Raw genomic sequence first — 14,253 nt, 5'->3', positions numbered from 1 at the left:
CCCCAGGTCCCTTTTGTTGTTGGGGTGGTGGGTTATCCTGGGTTCCCTGTAGTGGTGGACACACAGCTGATTGACGTGTCCTGAGGACGGAGGTATGGGCCCGCTGGGTGGGTGCTCTGCTGGTGTTACCAGAGGGTGGATGGTCTGTGGTGGGCTGTGCCTGTGTGAGGGGAACCGACTGTTCCGAGGCCCAGAATGTTCTGGGCTGGTCATCTGGATCCAGTAGGACAGAGCTGCTGTCATCACTGTGGGCCTCTTCTGTGGGTGGGGCGGAGATGTCTGGACCCTCCTGTCTGGTGACGTTGGGTAGTGGTCCTGCAGGGGTGGAAAGGCATGATTACTGCATCTGTGTGTGTCATGGTGTGCAATGGGTGGGTGAGTGTGTACCCCAGTTCTAGCATTCCTGTGTGGGGGCTTGTGTGATGATGGTTGAGGGGGGTGTTATGGGTATGTGCAGTGGGCATGCTTTAGTGATGGGTGTCCATGCATTGTTGTGTCATGCAGGGCTTGGTGTTGGGATGGGTGGTTTGTGTTATTAGTACATTAGTGAGGAGTTGGAGTGATAGGGGAGGGGGCGAGGGTGGGGGTCTGTGATAGCATGCAGGTAGGGTGGGGGATATGATAGTTAAGATTTGACTTACCAGAGTCCATTCCTCCACCGACTCCTGCGAGGCCCTCAGGATGCAGAATAGTCAAGACCTGTTCCTCCCATGTTGTTAGTTGTGGGGGAGGAGGTGGGGGTCCGCCGCCAGTCCGCTGTACCGCGATGTTGTGTCTGGAGACCACGGAATGCACCTTCCCCCGTAGGTCATTCCACCTCTTCCTGATGTCGTCCCTATTTCTTGGGTGCTGTCCCACTGCGTTGACCCTGTCGACTATTCTTCGCCATAGCTCCATCTTCCTTGCTATGGAGGTGTGCTGCACCTGTGATCCAAACAGCTGTGGCTCTACCGGTACGATTTCCTCCACCATGACCCTGAGCTCCTCCTCCGAGAACCTGGGGTGTCTTTGCCGTGCCATGGGGTGGTGTAGGTGATGTGTGGGGTGGTGTATGTGGTGATACGTGTGGTGATATGTAGTGGTATGTGGTGTTTTGTGCATGGAAGTAGTGTGGGTGATGGTGTTGAGTGCCTGTGGCTGCTAGTTTGTGGATGGTGGTGTCTCTCTCTGGCCTTCTTTCAGATTTTTTTGTCGTAGGGGTTTGTGGGTGATGTGTTTGTGTGTTTTATATAGTATTGAGTGTGTGGGAGTGGTGTGTGTATGTGTATCAGGTGTGTGTATTTCGAATTGTCCAATGTGGCTGTGCTTTGGAGATATGTGTGTATTTTTTGCCAGTTTATCACTGACCTTTGGTGTAGCGGACTTGTGTGGGTATCTGAATTTTGTTGGATTTCAGGATGTGGGTCATAATAGCTGTGGCGGATTTCCGCGGCCACGGCGGTGTGTTGGCGGTCTTCTGCACGGCAGTAAGCGCCTTTTACCGCCAATGTTGTAATGACCCCCAAAGTCTTTTGCCATTTATACAGCAAAGTTTTTAAGCATAGGTTTGACAAAGTGTCAACCTTGCCGAGCTGCAAAATGACAAAAGCCATTTACCACTCCAGGCACAGTATTACAGCTTTGGACTGGTAAAATACCGTCCAAGTCATCCTGGAATGAGTAAAAGCAACCCCTGACATGTGTTTCACTCTCATTAGAGCTCATCAGAGAGGTTTAGCTTTGTCCAGACATAAGGGAGCACCCAGTATAAGTCAAAACAAATCCCTTTCAGGGTTAGAGTGACACATAAACTATGCAAAAAAAAGAATAGAGAACTCTGGGTAGTTCCCAAGTTTAGGTGGAGAGCATCTCTAGTAAGGAGCACTTTGCAACACCAGCGACACTCTAGATTTGCTCACCTCAAACATCTGTTTATCTAGCAAAGTTTTTAAGCATTGGATCAGCACAGTGCTATCCACGCCGAGCTAGATAGTGACAAAGTCTTTTGCCATTTATACAGCAAAGTCTTTAAGCATAGGTTTGACACAGTGTCAACCTTGCCGAGCTGTAAAATGACAAAAGCTGTTTACCACTCCAGGCACAGTATTACAGCTTTGGACTGGTAAAATACCTTCCAAGTCAACCTGGAATGAGTAAAAGCAACCCCTGACACGTGTATTATATAACATATATATTTATGCATATATATATCTATATCTATATCTATATATATATATATATATCTATATCTATAGATATATATATATATATATGGGCACAAGTTATAGTTATCTTGGGACATGAGTTACTGTTACTTGAAATAACTCTAACTTTAACAGCAGAATTTCTATGGTTTTGTGTGGGTGAATTCAGAACCTAACTATACCGTCCCTGTAACCTTTGTTTTTTTCAGCGAATTTCTAAGGTTTTTTCAAAGGCTAATACCTAACTATAATGTCCCTATAGCCTTTGTTTTCTTCAGTGAATTTCCCTTTTTTTTTAACAGAGCAGGTGTTGGCCACAGGTTCTAAACCCACGACACACACAATCTTCGGCTGTGCGCGTTGAGGCTTTGCCACATCCCCATAGGCACCCACCCAGGGCCTTCGACCATGCACGTCAGGGGTTGGCCTGCAGCCAGGCTCTGCAGCCAACCCCCGTAGGCATAGAATTCTGAGCCAAATATGGTCTCTGGCTGTGCAGGACAGGTGTTTGCCTCAGAGCTTTAAATGGGGCACTTGCTTTGTTTATATTTGTAATTCCTTCCCGTGTGAATGCATCCTGTCCTGCTTAATAATCCAAGAAGAGGTCACTGTTTTGCGCAAAATGTCCACCCAACTGGAGTACTTTCTACTGGCTAATTAGTAAGTGATACCTTGTTGGGTAATGTGTAGTGCATATTTGACAGCTGCATATAGGATCCCAAGGTAATGTCTCCAGTGACCTTGTGTGTATGTAATTTTGGCAATGTGGATGTTCCTCAAGCATCTTCATACAGAAACCTGCAATAATATGAATCCTCATGTAGAGAAGATGACAAGACTACAAAGAGTTGAACCTCCACCAAACAAGGGTAGTTCCTCTTAATTATATGTAGTAAGTGATTCTTTGTTTGGTAGAGACAGGCTCATGTTACTCTGCATTAAGAAAGCCTCTCCAAATCGGTGGGACACATGCTCAGGGGAACTTTTGGTAAGCTGGCCACCATCCAGGAAAAAAACTGGAAGAAGTTGCATACCACTAATGACTGGACTGGGCTTCTAAGTTATTTTGCATACTCGTAGTGGCTAAAAGGTAGGACAACAAGCTGTGGTCTCAACAGCAGAGGAGAAGAAAGAACTCACTACTCACTTTAGTACTGGAGACCGCGGAGAGAGCCTCAAGGCGTCTGCGGTCTTTGCTGGCTCCCTGTCAATAGCAGGAGACAGCATTGCTCCTGCCCACAGAAAGCAGCTAAAATGCTGCTCCCTACATGAGGGGGCAATCCTTTCACCTATTTTCCTACCCACCTGACAGCAGGCAGGGAAACAAATAAAAAGCCCGCTCCCTGCAGGCAAAAGCAGTTTTCCTGCTCTCATCCACTGTAACCAGACTTACAGTTTGCTCTCATTTGGGGGGGATCTGTGAAAGCTGCCGTAGGCCAAAGCAAGCTGCTGTTTTGAAGGGCAGACACCTAAAAAGATAGACAGACAGCCACAGGGGTGACATCCCTCAGGGCCTTAAGTGGCTCCAGGACGGGGCCACCCTCCTTCACTGTGCAGAGGGCGAGCCCCGGGGAGGTGCCTGATGTCAAAAACAGCTGTGGTCCCCTCTTATGCATTTGATAAGCCCTGGAGAGGTAGTGGTCCCTGGGTCTCTATAAGCCATAGGAGAGCAGTCTGTGTGGCCCCCTCCAATGTTTATATCTAGCCCCAGGGAGGTGGTGGTCCCCAGGTCTCTAAAGAGCATAATGAGTCTGGTCGCATTCACTCCCTCTGTAAACATTATGTGGCATGCACCTAGGACCTGGCCCATCGGGGGGAGCTAATCTTTAAACAAGTGCAGAGAACCAGGCTTGTTCCTTTTAAAAATGCTTTTTTGCCCTAGCGGGGATCTTGGGGGACCCCAGCACCAAGGCTAAGGAGTCAGGGTATTTCTATCCTGTCACCGTATCTTTATTTCTTATGTAGTTTGGGACTCCAAGTCCTAAAATGGCTGCCAGCACTTCGTGGTTGAAGTGTTGCCAGCCAAGCAGAGCTCAGCATGAGATTTCTGGGATCCACAAAGGCTCCACATCCCTAGATAATTTTTTTTTTTATTTACACTAAAACTACTGAATGGATTTACACCAAAAAATCAAAGAGGGCTACTTCTGGAATAAGAACTACCTTTCTGCCAAATTTGGTGTAATTCTGTACACTGGTTCGTTCTGTAGTAGTGTCTAAAATTCCCTATGGGAAATTGCATGATGAAAAATTATTTTAGGACCCCCTCTTTCTCAGCCCTCGCTTGACGAATCACCCTGAAAGTTTCAAAACAGCAGCTGAACTGATTGTCATACCAATTCTGAAAATTTATGAAGATTTATCGAACTGCGCCAAAGTTATTGGCAAAACAAAAAACACTTTTCCTATGGAAACTAGATCCTAACTATAACTACCTACTGCAGACTGCCAGTAGGCAATAAATATATTTATAAAATGTACATAGTGGAGGTCACCTGTAGGTAGTTAAAATTAGGACCTAGTTTCCATAGACACAGATTTTTTTGTATTGCTAATTACTTTAGCGCTGTTTAATGAATCTTCCAAAAAAATTCAAAACTAATTTGCCACTCACTTCAGCTGCTTTAGGGTGGTTTGTGAAGTGGGGCCAAGAAAAAGGGTGGGTCCCAAAACATGTTTTCCCCATGCAATTTTACATAGGGATTTTAGGCACGACTGCAGCTTGAATCGCTGACAGAATTACACAAAATTTGGCAGAAATCTATCTCTTGGCCCAGAAAGATCTTTTTTTATAATCTGGTGCAAATCTGTTCAGTAGTTTTGGAGTTATTAAAGAAAACTGATTTATGCATATCCAGAGATGCAGATCCACTGCAATGCCATGATTTGCTGGCCACAATCTGACAGGAAAGTTGCACCTGCCATTTTGTGAATCAGGACACACTTCCCAAGGGTGGAAAATAAAAATAAAATCGGATATAAGGGGTAAGGACAGAGGATTCCTGACCCCACAGAACTGAAGGAGGGGTCTGTGAGGGACACTTCATAGGAAAGAAATTACCCCAAAAAATGTTTGGGGTAACCATGGATCATCCACGTGGTCAGTTTACCCCCCCTGTGAATCTGCCACAGAACCCAGGATCCAGACCCCTATTAGAAACAGAATACACCCACTCACAGATGCAGTCACACCCTCACTCACACACCAATCCACATACTCACACAACTACTTACAAGCTCACAAAAATACTACCACACCCACTCATGGACCCACACAGCCACTCACACACCCATTCACAGTCACACATCCACTCCCACTCACACACTCATTCACATACACACCCACACACACACACTCACAGACCCACAAAACCACCAGCACATCCCCTCACAGGCCCATACAGCCACTCACACACCCATGCAGTCACTGTTACATCCACTTACAGACCCAGAGAACCACTCACATACAACTCACTAACCCACACAGGCACTCACACACCTACTCATACAGCCACGTACACACCAATATATCCACTTACACACCCACTCACAGACCTACACAGCCACTTACACCACCACACGCATACCCATACAGCAACATCAGGTCTGTGGATACATTGCAAATCCTCCGACAATATAGTAGGCAGACCCCTTATTTGGATGTGGATCTGTGGTGGAATTGAAAAGGATTTTAAAACAAAAATAAAAAGTGGTTGGGAAAAGGGCTAGCTCTGAAAAAAAGCCTTTGTGTAAATTTTAATTATGGATAGAACAAAATGCATTATTTTAAGTTGCTGAGGACAACCCTGTTGCCTCTGTCTATGAAATGGACATTGTCTTTTTGATATATTCCGTCCATATCAAAGATTAAGGTGTTATGGCATATAGAGTCCATGTTGCGGTTTGTAGAATTTTTTTTATTTACATGCTTCCTGGATTTCTCTAGCTGGGGTAAAATTCAGTTGATCACTGCCTCTTTTGTCTGTAGCATATATCGGAGAACACCAAGGCAGTATGTGAGAAATGTGGAATCAATCTACCAAAGGTATCCTTTACTAGATTTTCCAGGCCTACCCCAGTAATTGTGCCCAGGTCAATGCCACCACAGTGCACAATCATAAGGTCTGGATGCTGGCAATTTGCAGTGCATTCTACGAATGGTAGCAATTGATTCAACATTAACCCTCTTTTGCCAACCTAAGTAATGCCTACAGTAGGTAAACCTAGGTTCCTGTCAATGCCACTCTTTCTAGCACTCTCTCTGACCCAAAACAATAAACCATGTCCTACAATCTAGACTCTGACCATTTAAGAGACAAAAAGGAGTAGCACACAGGAAAAGGCTGCAGCAGAATGAGGCAGTTTAGAAGGTGGAAGGCAGTTAAAATGGAGGACAGCAAGTAAAATATAAAAAAACATATTTGATTGGATAGTGGAGAGGTGCAGGGAACTAAAATTAAGTAGTGGTTTTAAGAAAAAAGTAACTAACTCTGTGATTGGGTTTGGAAAAATAAAACAGAGCTATGTTGCTTGGGTCATGCTTGTAATTGCAAACAGTCAACCATACTTACTACAGTTAATGTGAAGCTAGTATGCTGTTGAAAGAAAGTCTTGTGAACATTTGATCTGCTGGTAGGCAGAGACTATTGGAAACATGGTTTCTATGGAAATGGAGCTAAAAGAGTGTGGGAGAAGGGAACAAAGGAGACTGCAGTGTGAAACTGAAATGTAGACTGATGTACAAAAACTGTTCAGTAGAGAGTTTATGTCTTGTAATTGATAATAGTTTATAAAGTAAAATATAAATGAGCCATGTGAATCCATGGATCCGTGGAAGTGCACAAAACCTACTGAATTGGGCTTCTTTACAGGAAACATGGAGGGGTTCACAAATAGTGATTTTAGAATTTGTATTACAAAAATAAACAATGAAAGGACGTCTGTGATTTGCTAAGTGCAGCAGGATGTGTGAAAGCACAGTGGGAATGGTAGTCATTATTGGTACTTTTCTACTGAGAGTGGGGAAGGATTGCCATATTTCTGACTTGAGAAATTCAGTGGCAAACGGATCCTAACAGATATTAACATAAACGATGGACAACAGGAAAAAGATTTTACAAGTATGTAGGATGTACAAAAGAAAAAATGTTTAAAAATCTATGGGAGTATACAAGCTGAAAGGAAATATATAGCTTCTAGAAACTACCATAAAAGGCTAAATAGAAGGAAGATTAGATGAAAACATTAAGTAAAAAATAATGAACAGCAAAGGGAGAAAAAGAATTGCTAAACTGAAAATATAATTGTTTGATAAGAATAGTATGAATGAATGTGTTTGAAATTGGATGAGGGTGCTTGCTTATAGTATGTTAGTTAATACCATGTAGTTTGCACCCACTCACATAGCCAGGCAGGCACTCACACACTAAGTTTCACGCCTACAAAAACACTTATGTACCCCCTAGTCAAATAGACACATAGGCCCTCATTATAATCCTGGCAGTGGCGGTGGCGGTTGGACAGCCGCAACATTACAACTGCAGCAGTAGCGCCGTTGTTGGACCACCAGCAATACTCGTATTCCTCCATAGGAGGGTCTGGCGGTGCTGGTGGTCCTAATAACCAGGGCATAAGCATAAGCAGCGCCACCCTGGAGATCACGACCCCCCTCTCCTCCAGCGGTTACATGAAAGGCTGGCAGAGACGGGGTGCAGGGTGTCCTTGTGGGGCCCTACATTGCCAATGCACTTGGCATGGGCAATGCAGGCCCTCCCCGGCCAGCTCATCACAAAGTTCGCTGCCTGCTTTTCAGACAGTGAACTTCGTGATGGGTGCTAGTGCACCTTACGCACTAGAACATTGCCGCCCGCTCTTGTATGAGCCAGAAACAATGCTGTAGGCTGTATCCCACTATGCCCTGATCCAGCGGGAAACTTGTAATGGGGCCGGCAGGGAGGCAGCTGCACTGACAGCATCCTACCCATCGGGACTTCGACAGACAGGCTTTTTCCGTCCACCAAAGTCACAATGACGCCCAAAGTCACTGACACACTCAGTCACATGCCCATAAAACTATTCACACACTCATTTCCTCACCTATACATCCACTCACATAGTCATTCACACACCCATGCAGGTACTGTTGAACCCACTCACACATCTATACAGCCGTTCATGTACCCAGCTCTCAGTTAAATATGCACTTAAACCCTCATACACCCAGTTATACACCCTATCACCCACCTGTACAGCTACCCACATACCTATTTAACATTCAGTCAGACAGCGACAGAGGCACTAACATATCCACTCATACACCCATACAACACTTATGTATACACCACTAACAGAGCCAATTGCACACACAGTACACACCCAAACACCGCTACCACAGTCAGTTAGCAATCCATACGGCCACTTACATACCCATTTAGACACCCCATGCAGTCACTAAAATACCAAGTCACACAGCTGCTTACACATCTGTGACACCGACACAGGTACTGATACACTCATTAACAAATCCATTCAACCACTCACACACCCTGTCATCTACCCTTATAGCCACTCATATACACATGTATTACCTCGGACACCTACACAGCCTGTTACACACTAAAATACCTAATGTTAATACTCACTTATGTCGCTACTCACTTGCCTACAGCATGTATTGTAATAGTATTTAACATAACAGTAAATGTATTCTATATTTGCTTTTCAGATATATGCTAATGTTTAAACAGATATGAAAGATGAAACAGTGAGTGATAAAATGAAGAATTATGCTTGTTGACAGCTTCCAAAATCTGGCAAACAGATGACATTTTTAGTACAACTGCCATATGGTATTTGCTACAATGAGTGACCATATCTTGCAGTTTTGGTAAAACAACGGGGATGGTAACCATCTGGTCAAGACGTAAGGGTCCCACAGAGGGTCCAACTGCTGATGATGATGTACCACCTTCCCTCTCTCTTTTCATGTTGTGATATGTCCTTCATATGGATTTCATGGATCCAAATAGAGGATGTGTCATGTGAAAACGTCTTCACCATACTTCTTGACAGTTTCTTGCTGCATATATTGCATTGGAAAACTTTTAGGCAGAATTGTCTTTTCTCCTGAAGGGATAGTTAAATATTTTCAAATGTTGGAAGAATTTTTTGGAGGTGGCAAGTCTTCTTCTTTGTCCTACCCTTCCTCTTCTCTTTCAACTTCAGCAGAAGACATCTTAACTCTGAAACTCTCTTCTTTTGAAGAAAAGCCAGAAAAACTATGGAGTTATACTTTTGAGTCTGTCTCCCGAGAAATGTGAAAGCCAAATAACTGATTTAGGATATGGTTTGGTAGGTGGATGGGTGAAGACTTGGGGCCTGACTTAGAGTTTGACAGATGGGGTTCCTCTGTCACCAACATGACGGATATCCTGTCCAACATATTACAATGTCATTTTATCCTATGGAAATTGTAATATGGCAGATGGGATTTCTGTTACGTTTGCGACTGTCAATTTCTAAATCAGGCCCTTAGTATATCCAATTAGAAGTTGATGTTTGGGTGTGCTCCTAGAATTGCAGCAGGTTTGTGGTGGCATCTCAGCGGATCCATGGATCCATAAAATGAATACAAAAAGGAGAAATACTTTGTGCATTGCATTCATGTAAAGTTTACATAAGATACCTTGTATTGTTTTGTTAATTGTTACTTTCAAAATGTATAATAAGAATAAGTGGGTTAATAAAATGTATATACAAACTTGTGGAAATGTATATTACTGAATTGATTGTATGGGTGAAATTGGAGACCAATTTATAATAAAAGGCGGGGAAATTCACCAAATAAAATAAAAGTCACAGGGATGTTATAGTTAGGAAATAGATTTTTTTTTCAAACTAAAGATTCACTGAAAAAGTGCAGTTTACAAGGACATTATTGTTAGGCTCAGATTCTACACACACAAAACCATTTACATTGAGCAACTATAGCTATCTGAACTAAATATAACTTATACCTCTGCAATGCACTGCTTGTGACCTCACATAATACATTACTCATGACATAGTCAGTCACATTACTGATATCATCTATAATTACATCACTGATGACATCATTTAGCAAAGTAAACTTCAATATAACCATAAAATATCATTTTTATTTCATTAAGAAAAGGAGACAAGTGAGAGATGTATAGCGGAAAGCTCACTGGAATCATATTGTTAGACCTGACAACCTTAGGGTGGTCTTCCTCCCAACTTATTCCTGCCTCCCTCCAATTTTTGACCTTATTGTTGCTGACTTTAGGACTCTGTGCATTTTACTACTGCTAACCAGTGCTAAAGTGCGTGTGCTCTTTCCCATAAAGCATAGTAACATTGACTCATTTAATTTACTTCTAAGCCCCTAGTAAAGTGTAGTACATGTGCCCAGGGCCTGTAAATTAAATGCTACAAGTGGGCCTGCAGCACTGATTCTGCCACCCACTTAAGTAGCCCCTTAACCATGTCTGACGCCCACCAATGCAGAGCCTGTCTATGCAGTTTACACTGCCACACTGACCTGGCAAGATGAACCTCTTGCCAGGGCTAAACCTTTCCTTTTTTACATAGAAGACACCCATAATGTAGAGCCTACATGACCCACAAGGGAGGTGCAATGTATTTAAAAGGCAGGATATGTATTTTTAGGTTTTACATGCCCTGGTAGTGAAAAACTCCCAAATCTGTTTTTCACTACTACAAGAGCTATCTTTCCCATAGGATAAGATTGGGATTACCTTATTATATTTTATAAGTGTAATTCACAATCAGGAAGAGATATGTTTATCAAGTTTGATGTCTCTGGACCCACAATTTAAAATCACAACTTATGGTGAAGTCGGATTTTAAATTGCAGTTCTGAAAATGCCACTTTTAGAAACTTGGCATTTTCTTACTTTAGCCATTTAGGGCCAGATGTACAAAATACTTATTTTGCATTTCCTAAATATCAACTCCTTAGACATCGCTATATAGGAAATACACAATGGTATGTACAAAAATAGAGATTCCCTAATAGTGATTCCTACAGTGTAGGAATCACTATTAGGAAATCGCTATTTAGGCCTAAAGACCCATAGGTACAAATGGTTTAGCATTTCCTCATTTGCAATTTCCTAATAGGGAATTACAAATTTGGAAATGCTAAAGCAAGGGTGATGTTCAGCCTAAGGACCCCCTTGCTGCACCCTGAAAAAAGTAGTGCGTATGTAAAACGCATACATGCCCTAGAGGCATGTGTGCACTATTTTTCACTTAAAAAAAATCATTTTCTGCTGCTAATTTAAAATTGCACATTGTTACCATCAACTTGAAGTCGAAGGCAATTGCATTTCCTAAATGCTCATTTTACATTTAGGAAATGCTTGGTGCATGTGCCAAGAAATCGCAAATAGGAAATCCTTATTTGTGATTTCTTATTTAGGGAATCAAAAAATGCGATTTCTACAGTGTATAAAATCACATTTTACGGCTCCCTAAAGGCCCTTTTACGTAGGAAAAGGCTGTTTTGTATTTCTTAATTGGCCGAAATTGTAATTTATCCTGTTAAGAAATGCAAAAGGCCCTTGGTGCCTACTGCCTGATTCCAATACACGTCTGGGGTGCAGTTACAACTAGGCTTGTGCAATCCCTTCAGACAGCCACACACAAAGGGAGCTTAGATGTGACTGATGGGCGATCCACAGTCTGATGGCTATCCTGGGCAGGATGAGAGGGAGGGGCTAACACACCTGAATGGACAGTGTCCTTCCACACACAAAGGGCTGCATAGCCCCCTGTAGTTTGTCTGGATCCAGGTTAGGAAGGGAGGCAGGAAGGGAGGACCTCTTTGCTCATCAAAGACCTTTCTTTGAAGTTTCCCCAATTTCAAAGGCACAAGTGACTATAAGTATTGGACCTCTGGCCCCACTAACCCAGTACACTTCTGGACCTGTGGATACTCTGCCAGGAAGAGGAACTGCTGTGTTGTTGCAAGGTCAGCCACTCTGCTGAGCTGCTACTCAGCTGGACTCCTGCTTTACTGAGGCAACCTGTTGCCTGCAGCCCTCTTGCCTGGGAGTGAAAAGGACTCAACCTACATCTCTACAACCCAGAGTGACTCCAAGGGCTGGCTGACTGGTCTTCTGTTTTCTGAAGTCCCAGGTAGACAAAAGACTTCAACTCATCCTGGACTTTGCTTGCTGCAAGTCTTGCCCTGTCAAGTGGTGCCAACCCAATCAGATATAAAGTGCTGTTTCAACAAGAACCCATGCATCCTCATTGGAACCTCTGCATCATCGCCCTCAAGTGAGTTGGAACCAGCGCATTCTCATCACTGGGTGGAGTGGACCTTGCACATAACCCTCGGAACTGGCGCTTTGCCTTTTGAATTGATGTATTGCTTACTGTGGAAGCAGCAGCTGCGCATCACATTCAGAACCAATGTGTCACACTGTGAACCACCACATCAATGCAGTTGAATGGAGAAAATTGATGCATCTCATCCACTCTGCGGCTCGAAACTGACACATTGCTTCGGCTGCTTTTCACGTCTTCGTTGACTGCGACTCATCCCAGATCAAGGTACTTTCATTCAGTGGGCCCATGTGGGTCCCTGTATCCGGCCTGCACTCCATCGTGGTTGGCCTGAATTCTTGATTTTATCTCGGTCCAATGCAACCAGAGATACCATTTAAGCACCTGTTACTTACAAGCACTATTTTGCATTTATTCTTAAAATATTTGTACATCGTCTTATTGGATTTTTGTCATTTTGGTCTTGTTATATTTATTAAATTACACTCTAATTTTCTAACCTGGTGTGGATTTTTTGTGTGTGGTGTGTTCACTGCTTTACTGTTTGAAGTACGAAGTTGCACCAATACTTTACACATTGCCTCTTAAGATAAGCCTGACTTCTCTGTGCCAAGCTACCAGACAGTGAGCACAGGTTAACCTAAGATGTGTCTGTTACTTACCCTGACTAGGATTGTGGTTCCTGCTTTGATACATTGAATACCTCTGCCAACCAGAAACCCAGTTTCTAACACCTATCAACTACTACATTCACTTATCACTCTAACATATAGGCTAGTCTATTGGAAACCACAACACCATTTGTGAAACTGGAAAGAAGATTTAGTGCAAATGGTAAAAATGACTCAAACCAACTGTTGCAACATACAACTAGTAGAAAGGTCTTGGAGAACAGGCCACTGTGTCACAAACCAATAGTAAAATGGTCCTTGAGAAACATGTAAGCACAGAGGTCAGTCTGTTATAAATGTATGCTGAGTTGTCATCCAAGAGAAACATCTTAGTGGACAGATTGATTTATTGCAATTTACAACTACAGTCATTCATCACAAAGGAGAGAGGTCTAGGGCAACTGCTCAGTATGTCATAAAACAGATCTATACTTGGGTACACTGGAATTATAAGATAGTGTGGCTGCGGCCATTTTCACATAATTATAGATTTACAGTATTCATTACATAATCATCTGCTGCATAACCTACTGATTTTAACAAAACAATTCTAGCTCAAAAAGTTGAAAAGTTGCTAAAAATGCAGCAAGATGTGTTATGCAGTGAAAGGCCCTTTGCAACACTGGACTGGTCACTTTTCTGTTGCTTAATGCTATTTTTGATGTTATACTGGTACATATAGAGACAATTTGAAAAGGCCCTTAACAGTTTAAGATTGTTATGAGACACATCATTACCTTTACAAAAGAATCACAGATAATTTGAGATATTTATGGAACTAAAAAGTATATTGATTACATAAGTAAGTTTTGAATCCTTTCTTGTAAAAATATGTTGGTTTACATGCTATTTCATGAACGTAGCTTAATAAAATAAACTTGCTTGAGAAACACTAGGAGATAACATACACCATTGTAGCATGCAGATATAGTACATGCTTTCATATTTAAAACATCACACCTATTTACATACATTTTAGTGAACAACTGACATGGAAAATGGGACAACTTAGATATAATTGTTAACTTTAATGGTAACACATTTCAGAGATCTCCAAAGCAAGC

The sequence above is a fragment of the Pleurodeles waltl genome, chromosome 9 (assembly GCF_031143425.1).
Source record: "Pleurodeles waltl isolate 20211129_DDA chromosome 9, aPleWal1.hap1.20221129, whole genome shotgun sequence".
Taxonomy (NCBI): Eukaryota; Metazoa; Chordata; class Amphibia; order Caudata; family Salamandridae; genus Pleurodeles; species Pleurodeles waltl.
This window is presented reverse-complemented; position numbering follows the sequence as displayed.